Below are 24,611 nucleotides of genomic sequence, written 5' to 3'. Positions count from 1 at the left end.
GCAGTGGCACAATCACAGCTCATTGTAGCCTCAACTTCTCAGGGCTCAAGTGATTCTCTCACCTCAGCTTCCCTGGTAGTTGGGACTATAGGCGCACACCACCATGCCCAGCTGATTTTTTTAGTTTTTTGTAGAGACGGGGTTTCACCATGTTGCCCAGGCTGATCTTGAACTCCTGGGGTCAAGAGATTCTCCTGCCTCAGCATCTCAAAGTGCTGGATCACAGGTGTGAGCCATCACACACCCAGCGGAGAAACAGGCACTCTCATGCTTTGCTGGTGGGGGAGCCACATTGATAAAATCTCCATAAAGTTGTAACTCTCAAAATTATACGTACTCTTGACCCAATAACCCTTTCTGGAATTCAAGTATAACATTCCACTAGGTACAAGATTTTTTGTTTGTTTGTTTTAAGACGGAGTTTCACTCTTGTAGCCCAGGACGGAGTGCAGTGGTATGATCCCAGCTCACTGCAAACTCTGCCTCCTGTGTTCAAGCAATTCTCCTGCCTCAGCCTCCTGAGTAGCTGGGATTACTGGCATGTGCCATCACACCTGGCTAATTTTTGTATTTTTAGTAGAGATGGGGTTTCACCATGTTGGCTAGGCTGGTCTTAAATTCCTGACCTCAGGTGATCCACCCGCCTCGGCCTCCCAAGTGCTGGGATTGCAGTCATGAGCTACTGAGCTCAAGGTGCTCAGTGTTACAATCTTGTAACAGCTGGTACAAGACTGTTAATTGCAGCATTACTTGTCATTTATTAAAAGGTAGGTCAGGCCAGGCTCAGTGTCTCATGCCTGTAATCCCAGCACTTTTGGAGGCCAAGGCGGGCGGATCACCTGAGGTCAGGATCACCATGGCCAACATGGTGAAACCCCGTCTCTACTAAAAATACAAAAATTAGCCGGGCGTGGTGGCGTGTGCCTGTAATCCCAGCTACCCAGGAGGCTGAGGCAGGAGAATCGCTGGAACATGGGAGGCAGAGGCTGCAGTGAGCCGAGATCGCGCCACTGCACTCCAGCCTGGGTGATAGAGCAAGACTCCGTCTCAAAAAGAAAAAAAAAAAAAGTAGGTCAGGCACAGTGACCTACCGCAATAATTCCAGCACATTGGGAGGCCAAGGAATGAAGATCTCTGGGGCCCAGGAGTTCAAGACTAGCCTGGGCAACATAGCAAGACCCTAGTCTCAAACAAATACAAACCAGGCAGGTGTTTATCATTGAGACCCTCCTCTCCAACCAGTATCTCCTCCTAGCCCCCATCTAGTAAGGGAAGGGGAAATAAACTGTCTTCCCCACCTGAAGCCCAATAACTCATCTCCTGTTTCTGCCCATCTTCCCTCCACCTGTGCTTTTGTCCGTGTATAGTGTGGGGGTAATGAGCTTTGTGTGAGCGGGAGGGTCTCAGGAGAACCAGACTAAGGGATAGATACCTAGATTCTGGCTCAACCTCCACAGCCAACTTCCCAGTGAATGTCAAGCCAGTTCCAGCCGATTCAGAGCCTATCAATAGGAAAGATGAAGCAATGTGTCACTCCAACCCACTCATCCCCAGATTACAAGACACAAAACACACGTGGATTTGTCTATTAGGATAGGTTGTCAGAAGAACCCCAGGGGACCCTTCTTGGATCAGGAACCAATGTCCACGGCCCCAGTCCCATGGGACGGGGCCCCAGCATTCATGGCCGCAGCATAGAACTTGGCCACCTCCTCTTTGGGGTTGCCCTGGGCTGAGTCAAACCACATCTGGATGCAGCAGCCGCTCCCTCGGCTGTAGTTGTAGTTGCTGACCTTGAAGGAGTGGCTCCAGAGGCCTTCACAAAGGGCAGCTGGAGTGGGGAAGTAGGGCTCAAATGTGTGGCAGAGGGCCCCAGCTGGACACTCATTAATCCCTGAGGGAGGAGAACATAAGACCCTTAGCTTCTGGGCCAGACTGCACCCCTCCCAACCCCAAAGCCCCACTCCCACTCCTCATCTCATCTCCTCTGGCCCTCACCTGAGGTCCAATTCCAGCCTTTGTGCCAGTTGCTTTTGCAGGTGTAGGAGGTGCGACAGTCCTCCCACTAGCACTCACAGTCCTCTTTGCACAGGGGCATGTTCAGGATGCGCTCTTTGCGCCAGCTCTGGTTGACCTGAGTAGGGAGGAGATGGAACGCTCCTGTCAGCCACGTATCTCAGCAGCTTTATCCTTGAAGTAGACCAGAGCTGTGGGAGGGGGCAGGGTGTCCACCACCCTCAGACCCGAATTCCTGGACCAAGCCCTCTCTGCAAGTGGCTGGCAGGCTATGCCCTCTGCTGAGGTTAATGTTTTCTGTTGGTTTTTTTTTGCTTTGTTTTTTTGTTTTATTTTTGAGACAAAGTCTCGTGCTGTTGCCCAGGCTGGAGTGCAGTGGCACAACCTCCACCTCCCAGGTTCAAGTGATTCTCCTGCCTCAGCCTCCTGAGTAGCTGGGATTACAGGCGCCCACCACCACGCCCGGCTAATTTTTGTATTCTAGTAGAGACAGGGTTTTGTCATGTTGGCCAGGCTGGTCTCAAACTCCTGACCTCAGGTAATCCACCTGCTTTGGCCTCCCAAAGTTCTGAGATTACAGGCATGAGCCAATGCACCCAGATATGAGGTTCATGTTTGTGGGAATGGCACTCATACCTGCCAGATCCAGGGCCCCAGGTTGGGTGAGCACTCAGAGACAGGTGTCCTGGATAAAGTGGCACTTGCAGGCAGGCTCCGTCTTACCACAGTGATCCCAGTTAAAGTTGTACAGGCGGGAGGTGTCCTTGTGCAGCTCCTGGCTGGTGTTGGTCGTGCAGCAGGCATTCTTCTTCTAGGGACTGCACTGGGTGGGGAAGACACAGGACTAAGTCCCTCCCCACCACAGCCATCTCCCCCATATTCTGGTTCCTCTGCCCCAGGTACGTCATCCAGAGGAACACTTCCTAGGGAGGGCCCTTGAGGAGTCCCCACCTGGGAACACAGGCAATTACAATATTGGTGCATTTTTCCCTTATTTATGTATTTATTTATTCGAGACAGGTCTCTCTCTGTTGCACATGCTGGAGTGCTGTGGTGCAATTATAGCTCACTGTAGCCTCAACATCCTGTGCTCAAGCAATCCTCCCACCTCAGCCTTCTGAGTAGCTGGGATTCAGGCCCATGCCACCACACCTGGCTGTTTTAAAAATCTTTTTGTAGAGACAAATGGGATCTAATTAAACTAAAGAGCTTCTGCACAGCAAAAGAAACTACCATCAGAGTGAACAGGCAACCTACAGAATGGGAGAAAATTTTTGCAATCTGCCCATCTGACAAAGGGCTAAAATCCAGAATCTACAAAGAACTTAAACAAATTTACAAGAAAAAAATCAAACAACCCCATCAAAAAGTGGGCAAAGGAAATGAACAGACACTTCTCAAAAGAAGACATTTATGCAGCCAACAGACACATGAAAAAATGCTCATCATCACTGGCCACCAGAGAAATACAAATCAAAACCTCAATGGGATACCATCTCACACCAGTCAGAATGGCAATCATTAAAAAGTCAGCAAAAAACAGGTGCTGGAGAGGATGTGGAGAAATAGGAACACTTTTACACTGTTGGTGGGACTGTAAACTAGTTCAACCATTGTGGAAGACAGTGTGGCGATTCCTCAAGGATCTAGAACTAGAAACACCATTTGACCCAGCCATTCCATTACTGGGTATATACCCAAAGGATTATAAATCATGCTGCTATAAAGGCATATGCACATGTATGTTTATTGCGGCACTATTCACAATAGCAAAGACTTTGAACCAACCCAAATGTCCATCAGTGATAGGCTGGATTAAGAAAATGTGGCACATATACACTATGGAATATATGCAGCCATAAAAAAGGATGAGTTCATGTCCTTTGTAGGGACATGGATGAAGCTGGAAACCATCATTCTGAGCAAACTATCACAAGGACAGAAAACCAAACACCGCATGTTCTCACTCATAGGTGGGAATTGAACAATGAGGACACTTGGACACAAGGTGGGGAACATCACACATCGGGACTGGTCATGGGGTGGGGAGAGCGGGGAGGGATAAAATTAGGAGAAATACCTAATGTAAATGACGAGTTAATGGGTGCAGCACACCAGTATGGTACATGTATACATATATAACAAACCTGCATGTTGTGCACATGTACCCTAGAACTTAAAGTATTAAAACAAACAAAAAAAAAAGATGAGGTCTCACTATGGTTCCCAGGCTAGTCACAAACTCCTGGGCTCAAGCAATCCTCTCATCTCAGCTTCCCAAAGTGCTAAGATTACAGATGTGAGCTATCATGCCTGGCCAATATTGGCTTTTAACGGAGCATAATAGAGGGGAGCCACTATCTGGGAGAGTAATTATTGTTTGTACAGCTCTTAATGGTTGAAAAAGTTATTTCATGTTATTCAGCTTATTTATATTATTCATTTTGCATCCAGCCAATATTAACTGAGTGCTTATTAGACATCAGGCACTGTGGTAGGTCCTAGGAACACCCCAGTGAACAAAGCAAGTAACATCTCTAGCCTCATGGAGGGTATAGTTTTAATGGGTGGATGGGCTATGTGTACAGGGAAGATAACACTCAGGCATAGAAAACCATAGGTGCAAAGTCCCTGAGGCTTTTGCACTTTATCCTCTTAACAATCCAGTATGAATCCTTAAACTCATTTTTACAGCGTTTCAGTAAGCTACACCTGTGGTATATAGTAGGGTTAAGATTTAACTCAGGACAGGGAGGAGAGGAACCTGGCCCAGGTTGTGGGGGAGGGTGGAGGTCAAGGGGCTGGCCTGGCTCTCCCAGGGTCTGGAAGTCCAGGCCAGGCAAGGAGACTCCAAATAGATCCTGAGAGTGGTGGGGGAACAGAGGAGCTGTAGCCTGCATGTGGGCCTGAACCTGGACTTGACTAAATGTGGGAAAGGCCATCCTAGAAAGGTAAATTCAATGCAGGCAAGACAAGCAGAAATGGTGGAGGTTTTTCTTTGGAAATCACTCTAGGCCAGAACGCAGAAAACCTGAGAAATCATGAGTCAATTGCATAAAATTTCTGGGATGAACTCTTGCACCTAGGGTCAAGTGATGGCAGAGGCGTGACAGGTCTGAGCACCCAGGAAAAACAGTAAGGAAATCCATGGGAGTGGAGCCAGATCTACCCATCTCCCACACCCTGGCCCACGCCCAGTGCCAGCTGACACAGAACATGCTTCCCCACCGGCCTGACTTCACATTTGCTTTTCCTTGGATGTCCCAACTCTCGGTCTTCCTGCAAGATCCCTTGCACATCATGGGTCTTGGGGTTTGGCAGACATGGGTCTTACCTGTCAGGGTCAGGGGTTTCTGCCTCTGAAAGAGTTACTGAATATAATGAAAAGTACTCCCTGGCTATAGAAGTGGCTCAACAAATATCATCACTCTCATATAGCTCATGGCCCTGAGAATGATAATCATCTGTATCTCTCAAAGTCTACATCTGCACCATTTCTTGGCAAAGAGTAGGTGCTTTAGAAGGTTCTGAAAAGCAAAAGAAGTGGTGGGCACAGAATTTCCATTTCAGTTTTGGAGAATGAAAGAGGTCAGGAGATGGATAGTGGTGACAGTTGCACAACCACATGAGCATACCTTTTTTTTTTTTGACAGAGTTTTGCTCTTGTTGCCTAGGCTGGAGTGCAATGGCATGATCTCGGCTCACTGCAACCTCTGCCTCCCAGGTTCAAGCAATTCTCCCGTCTCAGCCTCCCGAGTAGCTGGGATTACAGGCATGTGCCACCATGCCAGTCTAATTTTTTTTTTTTTTAATTTTTAGTAGAGACAGGGTTTCTGCATGTTGGTCAGGCTGGTCTCAAACTCCTGGCCTCAGGTGATCCGCCCACCTCAGCCTCCCAAAGTGCTGGGATTACAGGCATGAGCCACCACACCCGGCATACATGAGCATACTTAATGCCACTGAATCATACAATTAAAAATGGCTAAAATGGAGAACTTATTTTATTTATTTATTTTAAATTTTACCCTGATTTTAAAATAAGCAAATGCAACGTTGGGAATGACTCAGATGTCATGGGGCTTCCAGGCTGTCCTCCCTTTGCTTTAGCCCTCGGAGCCTGTCCATGCCACAGTCTCTCCCTGGGCACATCCCCACCCTCTGGGAATGTGCACCCTTCTAGGGAGCAGACCAGGAGACCAGAGAAAGGAAATATGGACACTCTCCTGAGCTTGGAATTCAAATTGGAGCTCATACTCCCTGAGCTGCCTCACTGGCTTTACCTGTGGCATGGGGGCCCTAACTTCCCCTCCCCTTCCTTGTAGGCAGTGGCACCGCTGGCTCTGGCCACACTGGACCCGCCATTGCTCGTGGCATCACCCTCTGACCTGTGTGCATGCTGTCCTCTGCCAGGCTGCCCTTTCTGCTTTTTCCTCCTGGAAAATTCTTACTCATCTTCCCAGGCCAAGGCCAATGGCCTCTTGACTGGGAAGTCTTCCCAGCATATCATATTGGTTGCTGTCTCTTCAGTACCTAATAGGGGTGGAAACCTGGCCTGTTTGTACATGTAGGCTGCACCATGACTATGACGGGCCCAGCTCCTCTTCTACTGTGTCATTGAGCTCTGTGGGCTGGCACATAATTAAGGCTGGGAAAGGTTGGCCAATCCCTCTCCTCAGTTCCCACTTTCACCTGCGCCCTCTCTGGGCCTATTTCCTCATTTGCATAAGTAGAGACCACCACGCACCCACCCTGCCCTTTGGGCATATTCACTACCATGGCATGAGTGAAAGCACGTGGCTCATAGGCTCATAGTGGGTGTTAGGTATGTGGTTCCTTTATTATTGTAGATTTGGTGTCCTCCCAGGGGAGGCCCTCCAGGATCACGGCAGTCATCCTCTGCCTTCATCACCTTCCACAGCTGACTTCTCCACCCCACTAAATTTTCTCTGTCAAAGGCAGCTCTCTCCTCTGCCGCAGACTCCACTTTATCCTCACCTGGCCATACAGCTCGTCCTTGGGGCTGGGCTGCGTCTTGTGGTGCTTGGCATTCATGCAGACATTGAGCAGATCCGTCCTGGCCCATGCACTCCTGGGCTGGGCACTCCCCACAGCAGTCACCAAAGCCAGAAGCAGCAGCTGCATCATCTGTCAGCCCATGTCCATCTATTCCTGCCAGACAGCCGCAGTCAGAGGTGGACAAGTCCTGAGGGAGGGGCAGCAGCCACGAGATTGTGTACTGTCTCCCTCCCAGATCCAGATCTCTGCCCTCCCCACCCTGCATCCCCCACAGGGCAGCTGAGCCAAGAAATGAGGATCGTGTAGAAGTGAAAGGGAGCCCTTCCCCTACCTGGAGGCAGGACCCTCCTCCTGCTTCCCACCAACAGTGCTCTAGGTTCAGGCTCTGACACCAGCTTGCTCTGTGATCATGGAGGGAGCCACCGCCCTTGTGGACTTCCCCTCTTGGATTTCTCCAGTATTTTATGCAATTCCTCTCAAATTTGCACAAGGAGGAACCACAGGTGGTGGCCTGCTGATGCAGGAGTGAGACTCTAGACAGCCTCAGGCTTCTGCTTCCTCAGCCTGTCCTCCTACCCCAGGGCAGCTGAGGTTTAGATGTCCAGGGAAGCTGAGATGGGGACAGCAAAGGCCATGGAGCTGTCAGCTATTGTTCATGGTCCCGGAGCAGATGCTGCGGGAGGCAAGGGGGTGGGGGCAATTGCACCTCACCCTTCACCCCTCCTGGGTCTTGGGAAATTACCTAGGCAGAGGCAGGCTCAAAGTTGGGGGAGGCCAACAGGTCAGCAGCAAATGGAGGAGGGGGCTGAGCAAGAACAGTGGGCCGTCAGGCCATGGAGGCAAAGACAGCAGACAGCCCAGCCTCCCAGGAGATGAGGAGGCGCTATCTCGCCTCCTACCTCTCATCCCCACTTTTCCCTCTGTCCTGTTGCAGGGCCTTACCTCCATCCTCAGCCCACCTGGGAAAGTGGAGTCTCTCCCACCTCCCCACCTACTTTATAACCCCATCCTACCTGCTTGGTTAGACCCTCTGTTAGGGAAGGTGCACAAGACTTTGTCTAGGAGACAGCTCAATTGTTTTTCAATAAGGACCCAGTTAAATTATGGTACATCTACCCAGTGGAATTTAATGTGGTAACAAAGAAAGAGGAAGCTCCTGATGTACAAATATGGAAAAGTCTCCACGTGCATTGTGAAGTGGAAAAAGGAAGGTGCCAAAGAATGCTATGTAAAAAAAAAATTCTGTGTAAGGCTGGGCGCAGTGGCTCACGCCTGTAATCCCAGCACTTTGGGAGGCAGAGGCGGGCGGATCATGAGGTCAGGAGATCGAGATCATCCTGGCTAACACAGTGAAACCCCGCCTCTACTAAAAATACAAAAAATTAGCCGGGCGTGGTGGCGGGTGCCTGTAGTCCCAGCTACTTGGGAGGCTGAGGCAGGAGAATGGCGTGAACCCGGGAGGCGGAGCTTGCAGTGAGCCAAGATTGCGCCACTGCACTCCAGCCTGGGCGACAGAGTGAGACTCCGTCTCAAAAAAAAAAAAAAAAAAAAAATCTGTGTAAAAAAGGAGGAGTTAGAATATCTGTGCTTGCAGGAGAAAATGCTGAAAAGATATGAAAAGAAATCAATAAGGTGATCACCTGGGGGAAGAGGACAGCATCAGGGATGCGACCTATCACTGTAAACCTTTCTACGTTGTTTTGATTTTTGGACAAGGTGAAGTTGTACCTTATTTAAATATATATAGGTATGTGTGTATGTATACATAAATATACAAAATAGGAAGTGAAAATACCAAGACGTAGAATGATTTATCTGACTTGATAATAGTTATGTAAATTTCAATAACACTAGAATGCACACAACAATGGTACATTTAAGTTAAAGATGCTATACATGTGTTTGCCAAAGTATGAACATGAGGCCACTGAGTGTTCTGGTCTCTGGGTATACATCTGGTCAAATTCTATGCATTTACACCACATATATCCCATTTCTGTGCACAAATGGTAGCATACTGTTCTATACTTTGCTTCTTCTGGGTAGTTTCAGTATACATTTATGCTTTTGACAAAAACCAAAAACCTCACGAACCCAAGCTATCCACACTTGCTCTCTTGAGTATTGCCGTATGTATTAGTCCATTTTCAGGCTGCTGATAAACACATACCCGAGACTGAGCAATTTACAAAAGAAAGAGGTTCATTGGACTTACAGTTCCACATGGCTGGGGAGACCTCACAATCATGGCAGAATGCAAGGAGGAGCAAGTCACATCTTATGTGGATGGCAGCAGGCAAAGAGAGAGCTTGTGCAGAGAAACTCCTGTTTTAAAAACCATCAGATCTCGTGAGACCCATTCATTCTCACAACAACATGGGAAAGACCCACCCCCATGATTCAATCATCTCCCACTGGGTCCCTCTCACAACATGAGTGAATTATGGGAACTACAAAATGACATTTGGGTGGGGACACAGAGCCAAACCATATCATTCCACCCCTTTCCCCTCCCAAATCCCATATCTTCACATTTCAAAACCAGTCTTGCCTTCCCAAAAGTCCCCCAAAGTCTCAACTGATTTCAGAATTAACTCAAAAGTCCACAGTCCAAAGTCTCAGCTGAGACAAGGCAAGACCCTTCTGCCTATGAGCCTGTAAAATCAAAAGCAAGTTAGTTACTTCCTAGATACAGTGGGGTTAGAGGCGTTGGGTAAATACAGCCACTCCAAATGGGAGAAATTAGCCAAAACAGAGGGGATACAGGCCCCTGTAAATCCAAAATCCAGCCAGGCAGTCAAATCTTAAAGCTCCAAAATGATCTCCTTTGACTCCATCTCTCATATTCAGGTCACACTAATGTAAGAGGTGGGTTCCCATGGTCTTGGGCAGCTCCGCCCCTGTGGCTTTTCAGGGTACAGCCTCCCTCCTGGCTGCTTTCACAAGTTGGCATTGAGTGTCTGCAGCTTTTCCAGGAGAACACTGCAAGCTGTCAGTGGATCTACCATTCTGGGGGCTAGAGGACAATGGCCCTCTTCTCGCAGCTCCCCTAGGCAGTGCCCCAGTAGGCACTCTGTGTGGGGGCTCCAACCCCACATTTCCCTTCCTCCCTGCCCTAGCAGAGGTTCTCCGTGAGCACCCCACCTCTGCAGCAAACTCCTACCTGGGCATCCAGGCATTTCCATACATCTTCTGAAATCTAGGTGGAGGTTCTAAAACCCTAATTCTTGACTTCTGTGCACTTGCAAGCTTAACACCACGTGGAAGCTGCCAAGGATTGGGGCTTTCACCCTCTGCAGCCATGGCCTAAGCTTTGTGTTGGCCCCTTTCAGCCATGGCTGGAGCAGCTGGGACACAAGGCACCAAGTCCCTAGGCTACACACAGCATGGGGACCCTGGGCCTGGCCCACTGAACCGTTTCTCCTAGGCCTCTGGGCCTGTGATGGGAGGGGCTGCCGTGAAGACCTCCGACATGCCCTGGAGACATTTTCCCCATTGTGTTGGGGGTTAATGTTCCTCTTGTTACTTACTCACATTTCTGCAGCTGGCTTGAATTTCTCCTCAGAAAACGGGCTTCTCTTTTCTATCACATTGTCAGGCTGCAAATTTTCTGAACCTTTATTCTCTGCTTCCCTTATAAAACAATTCCTTTAACCACACCCAAGTCACCTCTTGAATGCTTTGCAGCTTAGAAATTTCTTCCGCAGCCAGGTGTGGTGGCTCATGCCTGTAATTCCAACACTTCCGGAGGCTGAGTTGGGTGGATCACCTGAGGTCAGGAGTTTGAGACCAGCCTGGCCAACGTGGTGAATCCCCGTCTCTTCTAAAATACAAAAATTAGCCAGGCATGGAGGCACATGCCTGTAATCTCAGCTACTTGGGAGGCTGAGACATGAGAAACGCTTGAACTCAGGAGGCGAAGGTTGCAGTGAGCCAAGGTAACGCTACTGTCCTCTGGCCTGGGTGACAGAGTGAGACTCTATCTCAAAATAATAATAATAAAAAACAAATTTCTTCCACCAGATACCCTAAATCATCTCTCTCGAGTTCAAAGTTCTGCAAATCTCTAGGGCAGGGACAAAATGCTGCCAGTCTCTTTGTTAAAACCTAACAAGAATTACCTTTGCTCCAGTTCCCAACAAGTTCCTCATCTTCATCTGAGACCACCTCAGCCTGGACCTTATTATCCATATCGCTATCAGGCTTTCGGTCAAGGCCATTCAACAAGTCTCTAGGAAGTTCCAGACTTTCCCACATTTTCCTGTCTTCATCTGAGCCCTCCAAACTCTTCCAACCTCTGCCTGTTCCCCAGTTCCAAAGTCGCTTCCACATTTTTGGGTATCTTTTCAGCAATGCCGCACTCCCAGTACAAATTTACTGTATTCACTTGTTTTCACGCTGCTGATAAAGACATATGCAAGACTGGGCAATTTACGAAGAGGTTTATTGCATTTACAGTTCCACATGGCTGGGGAGACCTTACAATCATGGCGGAAGGCAAGGAGAAGCAAGTCACATCTTATGTGGATGGCAGCAGGCAAAGAGAGAGCTTGTGCAGAGAAACTCCCGTTTTTAAAACCATCAGATCTCATGAGACCCATTCATTATCATGAGAACAGCATGGGAAAGACCCACCTCCATGATTCAATCATCTCTCACCAGGTCCCTTTCACAACACGTGGGAATTATGGGCGCTACAAGATGAGACTTGGGTGGGGACATAGAGCTAAATCATATCACTGTACATCTAATAACATAACTTTAAAGTTATTTCTTTATGCCTTGTATGTCTAAACTTAAAACTCATTAGCCAATATAGAAAACATTAGGGGGCCGTCCTTGGTGGCTCACACCTATAATCCCAGTGCTTTGGGAGGCCAAGGCTGATGGATTGCTTGAGCCCAGGAGATCAAGACCAGCCTGGGAAACACAGGGAGACCCCATCTTCACACAAAAATACAAAAATTAGTTGGGCATGGTGGTCTAAGCCTACAGTCCCAGCCATTTGGGAGGATGAGCTGGGAGGATTGCTTGAGCCCAGGAGGTCGAGGCTGCAGTGAGCCGTGATGGCATCCCTGCACTCCAGCCTGGGTGACAGAGTGAGATCCTGTCTCCAAAAGAAAGAAAGAAAGAAAAAAGTTAGGCAAGAGAACTTCATGTTTTCAAGTTAAAAGTGCCTGATCTGGCTGGGTGCAGTGGCTCACACCTTTAATCCCAGCACTTTGGGAGGCCAAGTCAGGGGTATCACCTGAGGTCAGGAGTTTAAAACCAACCTGGCCAACATGGTAAAACCCCGTCTCTACTAAAAAAAATACAAAAATTAGCCGGGCTTGGTGGCACATACCTGTAATCCCAGCTACTCAGGATGCTGGGGCAAGAGAATCACTTGAATCCAGGAGGTGGAGGTTGCAGTGAGCCAAGATCTCATCACTGCATTCCAGCCTGGGCAACAGAGCAAGATTCTGTCTCAAAAAAAACAAAAAGTTGGTTTGTAATAAGCTATAGGACTCTGACAGGTGCTCTCAAATACAGGTTTCTGATAACTTTGGAGATTGTGATATTGGAATAAAGGAAAATGTATAGGACTCGTGAAGAGCTAAAATGTTCACGAATATCAAGCATAACTAGAACTGAATGGACTGAACTCAGAAAGCTGAAGCAACCTTTTTGACTTTTGCTTGGAATATTGCTGATCCTTGTTTTGTTTCTTAGAGTCAAGGAAAATTGTTTTGAACTCTTTAAGGCCTTTAATACTAGAGTAAGCTATACTCCTGTGAACAAAATTTGAAGCATATTTTTCTCTCTCTCTTCCTGGCTTCTCCAGAATTTGGAAACTATCCGTGAGTATTCTTTTTTTTTTTTTTGAGACAGACTCTTGCTCTGTCGCCAAGCTGGAGTGCAGTGGCTCGATCTCAGCTCACTGTAACCTCCGCCTCCCAGGTTCAAGTGATTCTCCTGCCTCAGTTTCCCAAATAGCTGGGATTACAGGCACTCGCCACCATGCCCAGCTAATTTTTTGTATTTTAAGTAGAGACGGGGTTTCACCATGTTGGCCAGGCTGGTCTCGAACTCCTGACCTCCAGTGATCTGCCCACCTCGGCCTCCCAAGGTGCTAGGATTACAGGTGTGAGCCACCATGCCTGGCCAAGAATGTCACTTTCTAACAGGTCTAGGAGCTCCAAATTTATCATGGGACCTTAACAGGAGAAGATCATCCAACTTACAGGTATTTGAGGATACAAATCCATGGCTGAGCTCAGTTTTAAAATGTCTTATCTGAAATTCCTTGAGGAACAGAGTTCCATCAAAGCCAGTCTAAAAGACTTATGTAGAAATAGTTATTCTTGCTGCACTTTTATGCAAATAATCAGGCCAAGTATATGACTAAAGTCTATTTTGCAAACAACTCAATCCTACCATAATTTGCTTTTTTAACAAAAATGAGGACTGGAGAGAGAGAAATTATGTTTCAAAACACCATACATTTGTCAATAAATTCTAAAGTCATTAGTGTTTAAGTTTTTGCCTACATTTTTAGGCTAACCCTGCTTGTTCCTGTGAACCAACCAGCAATCCCCAGCTGCAGCTCAGAAAGAAGAAAGGGATGGTTAATGTAAAAATCTGGATCAATATTCTAGTTCTGAGCAATTATCCTGCAAATCCTGCCAGGTGATGGGAATAAATAGAATGTCCATTAATCGGAGGTTTGCTTTTTTGGAAAGTAAGAGCTAACCAAAGCCAAGCACCATGCACCCAAATCCTAGCTTACATAACTATAGCCACCAATTATCTGGGCATGTCACAAGACATCTTTTTCTCTCCCTTGTTGGAGAAGGACTCAATTCTGCAGCTTCACCTTCCTTAGCATTTGACTTATGATAAGGAGTCCATGCAGCCCTCCCTAGACACATATTTTTGTTCCAAATTCTATTCCAAGCTTTGAGTCAAAGCCCCAGGAAAGAAAACTGGATCTAAGGGATTCAGAGGCAGATGATAACAGAGGTTAAAAGGCACAGTGCAAGGCCGGGCACAGTGGCTCACGCCTGTAATCCCAGCACTTTGGGAGGCTGAGGCGGGCGGATCATGAGGTCAGGAGATCGGGACCATCCTGGCAAACACGGTGAAACCCCGTCTCTACTAAAAATACAAAAATTAACCAGGCATGGTGGCACGCGCCTGTAATCCCAGCTACTTGGGAGGTTGAGGCAGGAGAATCGCTTGAACCGGGAGGTGGAGGTTGCAGTGAGCCGAGATCATGCCACTGCACTCCAGCTGGGCGACAGAGCAAGACACCATCTTGAAAAAAAAAAATACAAAAATTAGCTGGGCATGGTGGTGCGTGCCTGTAATCTCAGCTACTCAGGAGGCTGAGGCAGGAGAATCTCTTGAACCATGGAGTCGGAGGTTGCAGTGAGCCAAGATCGCTCCACTGCACTCCAGCCTGGCAACAGAGCAAGGCTCCGTCTCCAAAAAAAAAAAAAAAAAAAAGGCACAGTGTGTGCAAGTGAGCATGGCTAATTCCTGCCAATCAAGCCAAGCCTCCCATTTCGTGGATAAAGGTCATGCTAGTATCCATGGCATAAGTGAAGTCTAGGAAACTCCAAGACTACTGACCGTAGGGGGGATAGAGACATAGGTAAGAATGGATAATTCCTATTCTCTCTCTCTTTTTTTTTTTCCCCCAAGACAGAGTCTTACTCTGTTGCTCAGGCTGGAGTGCAGTGGTGTGATCTTGGCTCACTGCAAACTTTGCCTCCTGGGTCCAAGTGATTCTCCTGCCTCGGCCTCCCAAGTAGCTGGGACTATAGGCATGCACCACCACACCCAGCTAATTTTTGTATTTTTGGTAGAGACAGGGTTTCACCATGTTGGCCAGGCTGGTCTTAAACTCCTGAAATCGTGATCCGCCCACCTCGGCCTCCCAAGGTGCTGGGATTACAGGCGTGAGCCACTGAGTCTGGCCGATAATTCCTATTCTCTAGGCACTCCCTGCTTCATGGGTGCAAGCTGCTGTGGCACCCATGGCAGCACCTGCCAAGGTCACCAGGACTTGGGTATGCAAGGACAGAAGAGGGAAAGAGGATGCTCTTCTTTCTCTCCCTCATGTACCCCTCATATCTGCTAGAAAGAGATAGGAGACAGGGATGCCTGCTCCCCTCTTTCTAGATGGGTAGCCATTCATCTTCACTCTGTATCCCTTTTGGATGCATGCTGAACCCCTGGGACTCCTTTAAAAAGCACCTTTTTTTCCTTTCTTCTCCACTGTCCTCTCTTCACTAATAGGTAATTGTGTCTTTGTACTATAGGACATTCCCCTCAGATGCATCCTCCAAACTGGAAAGAGTTAATTTCCCAAACCTTCATCTGGTTGGCTTAGGATTGGGCTCAGGGGAAGGGAACCCAGAAGCCCGACATGCTGGCAAAAGGGTAAAGTTTTTTTTACCAGTCGGGCTTTTGGCTTCCCTCTCCCTGTGCAAACTGGTAAAAGGCCTTGGGATTTTAAGCTGTCCTTACCCTCCCTTGTTTCGTTTTAATACATGTTTTCTAATAACCTGGTTTTTCTCTTCTTGCCTTCAGGCCATCAAACTCCAAATGGTCGTGCAACCGGAGCCTCGGAAGATGGCCCCTCCTGCCGGGAACCCTTAGATAGGCTTCTGAGGAAGCTCTGACTGCCATTTCCCAAAACACCGCTTCCTGTTAGCAGAAAGCAGTTTAGCTCCGTCTTCATCCTCACCCCTATCCTTGTTCTAACAGTAGTTTGACGTACTCCTTGAGAGGGGGGAATGAGACAGCCAAGTGTAAAGGGGTCCCCAGAGAACCTCTGACAAACCCGCACACTGGGAGGAATGTGCACTGGGGTGGAGCCTCGGGAAGTTCGTGCAGAGGAGCCTGGCCCCTCCTCTTCCAAGGTGGAACCTGGGATGGAACCTGGGATTCAACCTGCGAGGCGGGAAGCATGTACTGGCAGGACTCTCACTCTGCTGAGGGTCCCTGTTTCCCCCTTTTTTTTCGCCCAATAAATTCCATTTTTCTCACCCTTCAAAGTGTCTGCGAGCCTAATATTTCATGGCCAGGTGACAAGGACCCTGTCTTTGGCTGAACTGAGGAGAAACTCCTACAACATTACCATCCAGCAATTCCTTTTTTTTTTTTTTTTTTTTTGAGACAGGGTCTCACTCTGTCAACCCAGGCTGGACTGCAGTGGCACAGTCATAGCCCACTGCAGCCTCTACCTCCTGAGCTAAAGAGATCCTCCTATCTCAGCCTCCTGCATAGCTGGGACTACAGGCGTGGACCACCACACCTGGATAATTTTTTTGTATTTTTATGTAGAGATGGGGTTTCACCATGTTGCCCAAGCTGTTCTAGAATCCCGGGCTCAAGTGATCCACCTACCTTGGCCTCCCAAAGTGCTGGAATTACAGGTATGAGCCACCATGCTTGGCTTCCAACCAATATTTTAAAGTTCATGATGGGAATGGAGTTTGTCTCAGATGATAGATTTTTATGGAGCCACATGCCAAACTCATTAGAATAGTTTCCCTCATGTGCACACCCCACAGAAACTCAGAATCATCCCCTCAATTTTCATGCCCCCTCATGCCCATTTACAATTAATCCCTGTTCTCACTTCCGGCCCCAGGCAACTACTAATCTACTTTCTGCCTCTATAAATTTGCCTTCCCCGCACATTTCATGTAAGTGAAATCACGCCACATGAAGCCTCTTAGGTCTGGCTTCTTTCACTTAGCATAATGTTTTTGACGTTCATCCACGACATAGCATGTGTCATCATGTTTCATTGCTGCACAGTCTTCTATTGTATGGATTCACCACATTTTGTCTATCCACTCACCAGCTGCTAAAAATTTAGGTTATTGCCAGCTTGGGGCTATTATGTATAATGATACATAATATGATACATCATATTTACATACATAAATATACATCATATTTACATACATAAATGATACATCATATTTACATACATAAATATGATTATTATTAATATTCATATTTAACTTTTGTTATGTTTGTTTTCTTTCTCCTGAGTAGACACCTGGGAGTGGAATTTTGGGTTGTATGGAAGTTTTACATTTAACTTTTTGAGAAACTGCCACACTGTTTTCCAAAGGGCTGTACTATTTTACTTCCCCACCAGCGCTGTGTGAGGGTTTCCATTTCTCCACATCCTTGCCAATGCTTGTTATTGCCTATCTTATTATTATTGCCATTCTAGTAGGTATAAAATGGTCTATCACTGTGGTTTTAGTTTCCATTTTTCTAATGATTAATAATGTTGAGCATCTTTTCGTGTAACTATTCATAATTTGTGTATCTTCTTTAATGAAATATCTGTTCATTTCTTTTGCCCATTATTTGATTGGGTTGTCTGCCTTCTTGTTACTGAGTTGTAAGTGTTCTTTGTATTTTATGGATACAGATCCTTTATCAGATGTGTTTTGCAAATATTTCCTTCCAGTCTGTTTCTTGTCTTTTAATTTTCTTAAGGGTGTCTTTTAAAGTGCAAGAGTTTTGAATTTTGTTAATGTCCAATTATTAGCTTTTGCATTGATCAACTATGCTTTTGGTTCAAAAAAAGAAATCAGTGGGCTGGCAGAGGTGTCTCACGCCTGTAATCCCAGCACTTTAGGAGGTCAAGGTGGGTGAATGAATCACTTGGGCACAGCAGTTCAAGACCAGCCTGGGCAACATGGCAAAACCCCATCTCTACAAAAAAAATACAAAAAATTTGCCCAGCATGGTGGCATGTGCCTGTAGTCCCAGCTACTTGGGAGGCTAAGGTTGGGGGATCAATTGAGCCCAGGAGGTCAAGACTGCAGTGAGCCATGATTGTGCCACTGCACTCCAGCCTGAGCAACAGAAAGAGACTCTTTCTCAAAAAATAAAAATAATAAATAGAAATAAATGAAGGGCGAAAAGGGCATCAATTGGCCTTGTTTACAAGACTAGCCAGGGCGGTCATCAGTGGATTGCTCCACTTTTCAGGTTGATGTAGTTATTTGCATATGGATAGAGAGTTGGTCCTCCTTCTTACTAGGATCTAACCGAAAAATTAAATTTGTAACTATGACCATGCCAGAAACAGAAACCTATGAGAAAATAACAAAGTCTTTTTAGTCATGATTAGGTCTGTTGCAAACCTTGTGATTCCCCTCTCCTTCCAAGTACGTGATAGGATTATGTTTTCCTGGCTTTCTTGAATTTAGGCATGCTCATGACTTGATTTGGCCAATGAAATAACTGATGGGTGGAAATTTGAAGAGCCTTATGGAATTTGCCAAGTTCCCTCTTCCTGTCTCATGGAAGATGGAGCCTCCATCAGCGTGGGTTCTTGAGTGAGAAGCAGAACCCCCTGGCTGCTAATGTAGCCCAGAAATGAGAAATAAACAGAATCCCCCTGGTAACCCACATTCAACATCGTAGCTTGAACAAGAAATAAACATGACTTGTGGCCAGACACAGTGACTCATGCCTGTAATCCCAGCATTTTGAGAGGATCACTCCAGCCCAGGAGTTTGAGACCAACCTGGGTAAAATAGTGAGACCCTGTCTTTACTATTATATATATAATACATGCTTTATATTATATTTATTAGCTGAGTGTGGAAGCTCACACCTGTAGACCCAGCTACTCAGGAGGCTGAGGTAGGAGGATTGCTTGAGCCCAGTAGTTTGAGACCAGCCTGGACAACATTGCAAGACTTCCTCTCTACAAAAAATTGAAAAATTAGCCCGGTGTGGTGGCACATGTATTTGGGATGTAGTCCCAAGTATTTGGGATGCTGAGGTGGGAGGATCACTTGAGCCCACGAGGCAGATGTTGCAGTGAACTGAGATCGTGCCACTCCATTCCAACCTGGGTGAGAGAGTGAGACCCTGTCTCAAAAAAAGAAAAATGCCTGGGCTTGGCTTTAAATTGGAGCTACAGTGAAAAATAAAATTGAGAGCTACAAATGTCTCCTACCTTAGAATACTTAAGTATCAGGCTAGTTCATAGCAAGCATCAGAGCTGGGAACTAGCCCAGTCTAACTGGCTTCAATCAATGAGAATTGGGAAACAAAACAGCCACATTCCCATTCATACCCGAATAATTGCCAAGATACATGTGTGGTGTCTGGTTTATTCAAAGTGGCTGTCAGAGACAAGACCATAGAACAGGAACCAAATAGTTGGGAGTTGTGGGGCTAAACAGGGCAGGGATGTCCAAGTATCAGAAGGTAAAAGGAGATCAGCTGAGCCGCCAGAGCAGCGTTAGGGCCAGGCTGAGCAGGAGAGGCCAGGCTGCCCAGGGCCCAGCCCCACTCATGGCTACAGCATAGAACCTTGCCACCTCCTCACTGGGGTTGCCCTGGGCCAGGTCAAACCATATCTGGATGCAGCAGCTGCTCCCTCGGCTGTAGTTGCTGACCCTGTAGGAGTGAGTCCGGATTTCACTGCACAGAGCAGTAGGTGTGAGGAAGTAGAAATGGAAAGGTAGTCAGGCAGCTGCCACCTGGCACTTGTTAGACCCTGTAGGGAAGAGGTAAGACCTTTAGCCACTGGGACCCAAAGGGTCTCTGATTCTGCCAGCCCTACAACCCCAAAATGTCACACACCTGTTCCACACCCATGCACCTTCACTTCCAAATCCCTCATTTCCTGCCCACCCCAGCCCTTACCTGAGGTCCAGTTCCAGCCCTTGTGCCAATTGCTCTTGCAGGTGTAGGAGGTGTGACAGTCTTCCCACCATTGCTCACAGTCCTCTTTGCACAGGGGCACATTCAGCACCCACTCTTTGCGCCAGCTCTGATCCACCTGGGAGATTTTGGTAGAAAAGAAGGGCTCAGGCTCAAGAATCCCAGCAACTAGCCCTGAATAGAACTGGAGCTGGGGTTGCCGCCTGCAGAGATGCCTGGAAAATTCAGCTCCTCTGCTAGCTCTTGGGTGCCAGGAAGCCATGCGTACCTGCTGCATCCAGGGCCCCAAGTTGGGGAGGCACTCGTAAAGGCAGGTGTCCTGGATAAAGTGCCGTTTGCAGGCAGGTACCATCTCGCCACAGTGGTTCCAGTTGAATCCATACAGATGGCAAATATTCTTATGGGCTTCCTGGGTGGTGCTGGTGAAGCCCAGCCATTCTTTCTCCAGAGACTACACTGGATGCGGGAAGACACAAGACTAAGTCCACAGCCAGCACAGCCAGAATATTCCACACGCAGCCTCTCCCCTTTCAATCCTTAATCCCCAACCCAGTGGAAGTCATCCGGGAAAGTCCTTGCTATTGGTAAACTCTTTGTGGGAGAGGGCTGTCAGAAGCCCAGAAGACAGCTCCTGTCTGGAGGTGCAGTCATTACAAAATTCGTTAATTCAACTTTTATGGAGCTCCTACATACTGTCACCCAGGCACTTTTCTAGAAACTGGGGTTACAAAAAAGAGCACCTCAATGGATCACTGCTTTTGAAAACAATCAGGGGAGAAGGATGGGGACTTGCAGTGTTATAGCATGATCAGATTAGGCCTCATTGATGTCAACGAAAAGAGTCAAGCTTTGTAAAATATTTGAAGAGATTTATTCTGAGCCAAATATGAGTGACCATGGCCCATGACATAGCCCTCAGGAGGTCTTGGGAACATGTGCCCAAGGTGGTCTGGGGTGCAGCTTGGTTTCATACATTTTAGGGAAGCATGAGACATCAATCAAATGCATTTAAGGAATACATTGGCCGGGCGCGGTGGCTCATGCCTATAATCCCAGCACTTTGGGAGGCCAAGGCAGGCTGATCTTGAGGTCAGGAGTTTGAGACCAGCCTGGCCAACATAGCGAAACCCTGTCTCTACTAAAAATACAAAAAATTAGCTGGACATGGTGGCGGGCACCTGTAATCCTAGCTACTTGGGAGGCTGAGGTAGGAGAATCGCTTCAACCCAGGAGGTGGAGGTTGCAGCGAGCCGAGATCATGCCACCGCACTCCAGCACAGGTGGCAGAGGGAGACTCCATCTAAAAAAAAAAAAAAAAAAATCATTGGTTTGGTCCAGGAAGGTGGGACAATTCAAAGTCGGGTGGCAGGGCTTTCAGGCTATAGGTAAATTTAAACATTTTATGGTTGACAATTGGTTGAGTTTGTCTAAAGACCTGGGGTTGATAGAAAAGAAATGTTAAGGTTAAGATAAAAGACTGTGGAGACCAAAGTTCTTTTGAAGTCTTATAGTGGCTGCCCTTAGAGACAATAGATGACAAGTGTTTCCTATTCAGATCTATAAAAGGTGCTACACTTAGTTAATCTCTTTATGATTGGAAGGGCCTGGTAGAAAAAGATCTAGCTATGTTAATAGAGATTCTTTACAGATGAAAATTTTCCCCCACGAAGGACAGTAGCTAGGGCCATTTCAAGATATGGCAAAGAAACATGTTTTGAGGTAAAAATATTAAAATATTTTGCTTTTCTTCCTTGTCTCGTCATGTTATGCCAGAGTCAGGTTGGAAAGTAAGTCATGATATATAGGGTTAAATAAAACCCATCTGATGAGAATTTATGATTTGTAGGGCATGACTCCCCAGACCCCTTAGATAGGAATTTTGGCAAGATAAAAAAAAAATCATTGGGTTTAGTCCTCACTGAGGTGATAATGATTTGGAGGTGAGAAAGTAAGTTAAATTGTAACCCCAGAAGAGTTCCAATTACATAAACACTCAATACATACTTATTGAATGAATGAAAGCCCACGGCCTAGAATTTGGTATAAAGCTTGAGAAAAGAAAAATAGCTCAGAGCAGTCTCATGATGTGAGACATGCCCAATTTATCAGGCCCAGAAAGGCATGACTATGGAACTTCAGTCACACCCTCCCCACCCATGCCCAGAGACAATTGTTTCAAGGCATTTTGTCCCTGACTAGCTGCCTCACCCGTTATCTGTTCCTGGAATTTGTGATACAAAAACAATGTATAGCCAATGAATTGCTTATGTTATTTTATTTTAAATTCTTGGTAAACAACTTGGGAACTATTCTGTTTCCTTAAAAACTCACTTGTAACTGCTGTGAATCAAAGTGTATATTCAGGACAACTTGAATCTATGCTTCTGTGTGGCTATCCTCAAGCTTTCTGGATCTCGTTACTTAAGGCTGACAAGCTAAATATTAAAATGTGCACTTAAAAAATATATAAAAGCCCAGGAACAGTGGTTTACACCTATAATCCTTGTACTTTGGAGGCCAAGGCAGGAGGATCACTTGAGTGCAGGAGTTTGAGGTCAACTGGGACAACATAGTGAGAACTCATGTCTAAAAAGAGATAAAAATAAAAAAATATAAAAATATAAAAAATAAAAGAATAAGTTAAAGTCAGAGCTGCTCAAGGCATACAGGTTATTTACCTCTTGTTAGTCTGCACTTGGCAGCTGCAGGCTCACTGATTCAAAACAAGTGCAAACAGGGCGGTGACTGCTATCTGCTAATGGAGTCAAAACGAATATAAATAGAAATACATATTACAAATTACTTTTCCTCTGTTTCTTCTTTAGTTATATCTGAATATGGATTTTTAAAATAACTGTTCAGCTAAGTTCAGGATATTAAAGGGGTTGTAGCCAAATAATTGTTATAGGGAGACCTCATGTCCAGTGGGATTGAGAGACACAGACTGAAGGTTTGCTAGATGCATGAACCAAGATGCTTCAGGCCGGATGTGGTGGCTCACATTTGTAATCCCAGAACTTTGGGAGGCCAAGGTGGGAGGATCGCTTGAGCCCAGGAGTTGGAGACCAGCCTGGCCAACATAGCAAGACCTCTCTCAAAGAAAAAAAACTGCTTCACACCCAGCCTCATAACTGAGAGACTCTCCTTTCTTGAGCTGTTTAGGGCTGGCAGAAAAGAAGCCACTATGCACAGTGTGCAGTTTCTTCTTTCAGATCTGTGGAGGAGTCATTCCCAGTCTAAATCCCTAAATCAAGCAACCCCAGGATGGGTCTCTCCAACTTCATTTCCCAGGCTCTCCTCTGGGCCTGCTTCCTTATTTGTGTAATGTGGAAACTCAACAACCAAGAAGGTGAGCTGTTGGCATTGTACCAACATTTGACACATAGTGTCTGTGAAATAAGGAGTCACACGTATTAATGCAAACTGAAGGGCTCCTCTGGTGGGTCTGTCAGAGGCGTTTCAACCAAAGCCACCCCATCTTGAACAGGGGCTGGGTAAAATGAAGCTGAGACCTACTGGGCTGCATTCCCAGGAAGTGTGGCATTCCAAGTGACAGGATGAGCTAGGAGGTGAGCACAAGATAGCAGGTCACAAAGACCTTGCTGATAAAACAGCATGTAGTAAAGAAGCCAGCCCAAACCCACGAAAACCAAGATGGCGACCAAAGTGACCTCTGGTCGTCCTCATCACTCATTATATGCTAATTATAATGTATTAGCATGCTAAAAGACACTCCCACCAGTGCTGTGATTACAGATGCCATGGCAACATCAGGAAGTTACCCTAAATGGATGGTCTAAAAAGGAGAGGAACCCTCAGTTACGGGAATTGGCCACCCCTTCCTTGGAAAACTCATTAATAATCCACCCCTTGTTTAGCATATAATCAAGAAGTAACAATAAGTATCCTTAGTGGAGCAGCTCAAGCCACTGCCTGCCTATGGAGCAGCCATTCTGTATTCCTTTACCTTCTTAATAAGCTTGTTTTCACTTTACTCTATGGACTCACCCCAAATTCTTTCTTATACAAGATCCAAGAACCTTCTCTTGGGGTCTGGATCTGGATCCCTTTCTGGTAACATCTTCCTGTCGAACCCTGAGGAGACACCCAACCCAAAGGAAATAGACTGTAGCACCAATTGGCTATCTTTAGGTAAGTGGCAGGGTACCCAGGTAAAGGATGGAATTGGGTTAGAGGCTCAGCTTAGGGGAGTTAAAGTCTCTCCTAAGACAGAGTGGGTTAAAGGCCTCTCTTAATAAAAGGCAAGGACACTTGACTGAACTTGGGTTCGAGGCCCAACTCAGGAGTGTTAGAGTCCCTTCTAAGATTTAGGGAGTTAGAAGCCCCTCTCAGAGTAAAGTTCCCCTTGGCTAAGAACAGATTTAGCACCATGGGATATTAATTGCTATTCTCTTTGGATTAATCCACCTTGCAATCTTTGCTGAGGGCTGTGGGTGACAGAATTGTGCATGTACAGGATCCTGGGACATGAGAGCTTTTTGCTCCCCAAACAGGGACACTTAGAGCTGATGCAACTCCTGGAAAAGATACCTTCTTAACCAATGAGCGGCTGCCTGAACTTTTGATTCAGTGTCACTGGGATATGTGAGTCTTTCTCTGGCCTTTCTGAGCTCTTCACTTTCCCCACCTTACCACAGGCAAGTTTTGGTTAATGAGAAAAAAGACGTGAGGCTAGCCTTAAGCTGTAGCGAATCTGGTGTGCTTTGTGTGTCTATGTTGTTCTGCCACAAAGAAGGGTACCTTAAGATAGAATGCAAGCCTACTGTTATGGTGGGTCCTTGCTCCCAGAGTTCCCAAGACGGTGGTGGGCCGCTTCCAAGATGGCAGCAAGCCTCTTGTTCTCTGACCTGGGGTTC

The 24,611-nt window shown here is 46.6% G+C and overlaps 2 pseudogenes; both read right to left on the bottom strand.

Moving 5' to 3' along the window:
- Nucleotides 1–1,631: 1,631 nt before the first annotated feature.
- On the bottom strand, nt 1,632–7,179 carry LOC129008687 (folate receptor gamma-like; annotated as a pseudogene).
- Nucleotides 7,180–19,286: 12,107 nt separating this feature from the next.
- LOC129008686 (folate receptor alpha-like) lies at nt 19,287–23,118 on the bottom strand (annotated as a pseudogene).
- Nucleotides 23,119–24,611: the final 1,493 nt, after the last annotated feature.

Source organism: Pongo pygmaeus, chromosome 9 (genome assembly GCF_028885625.2).
Source record: "Pongo pygmaeus isolate AG05252 chromosome 9, NHGRI_mPonPyg2-v2.0_pri, whole genome shotgun sequence".
In the NCBI taxonomy this organism is placed as follows: Eukaryota; Metazoa; Chordata; class Mammalia; order Primates; family Hominidae; genus Pongo; species Pongo pygmaeus.
The sequence above is the reverse complement of the archived record's forward strand: the minus strand, read 5'-3'. Positions and strand labels throughout refer to the sequence as shown.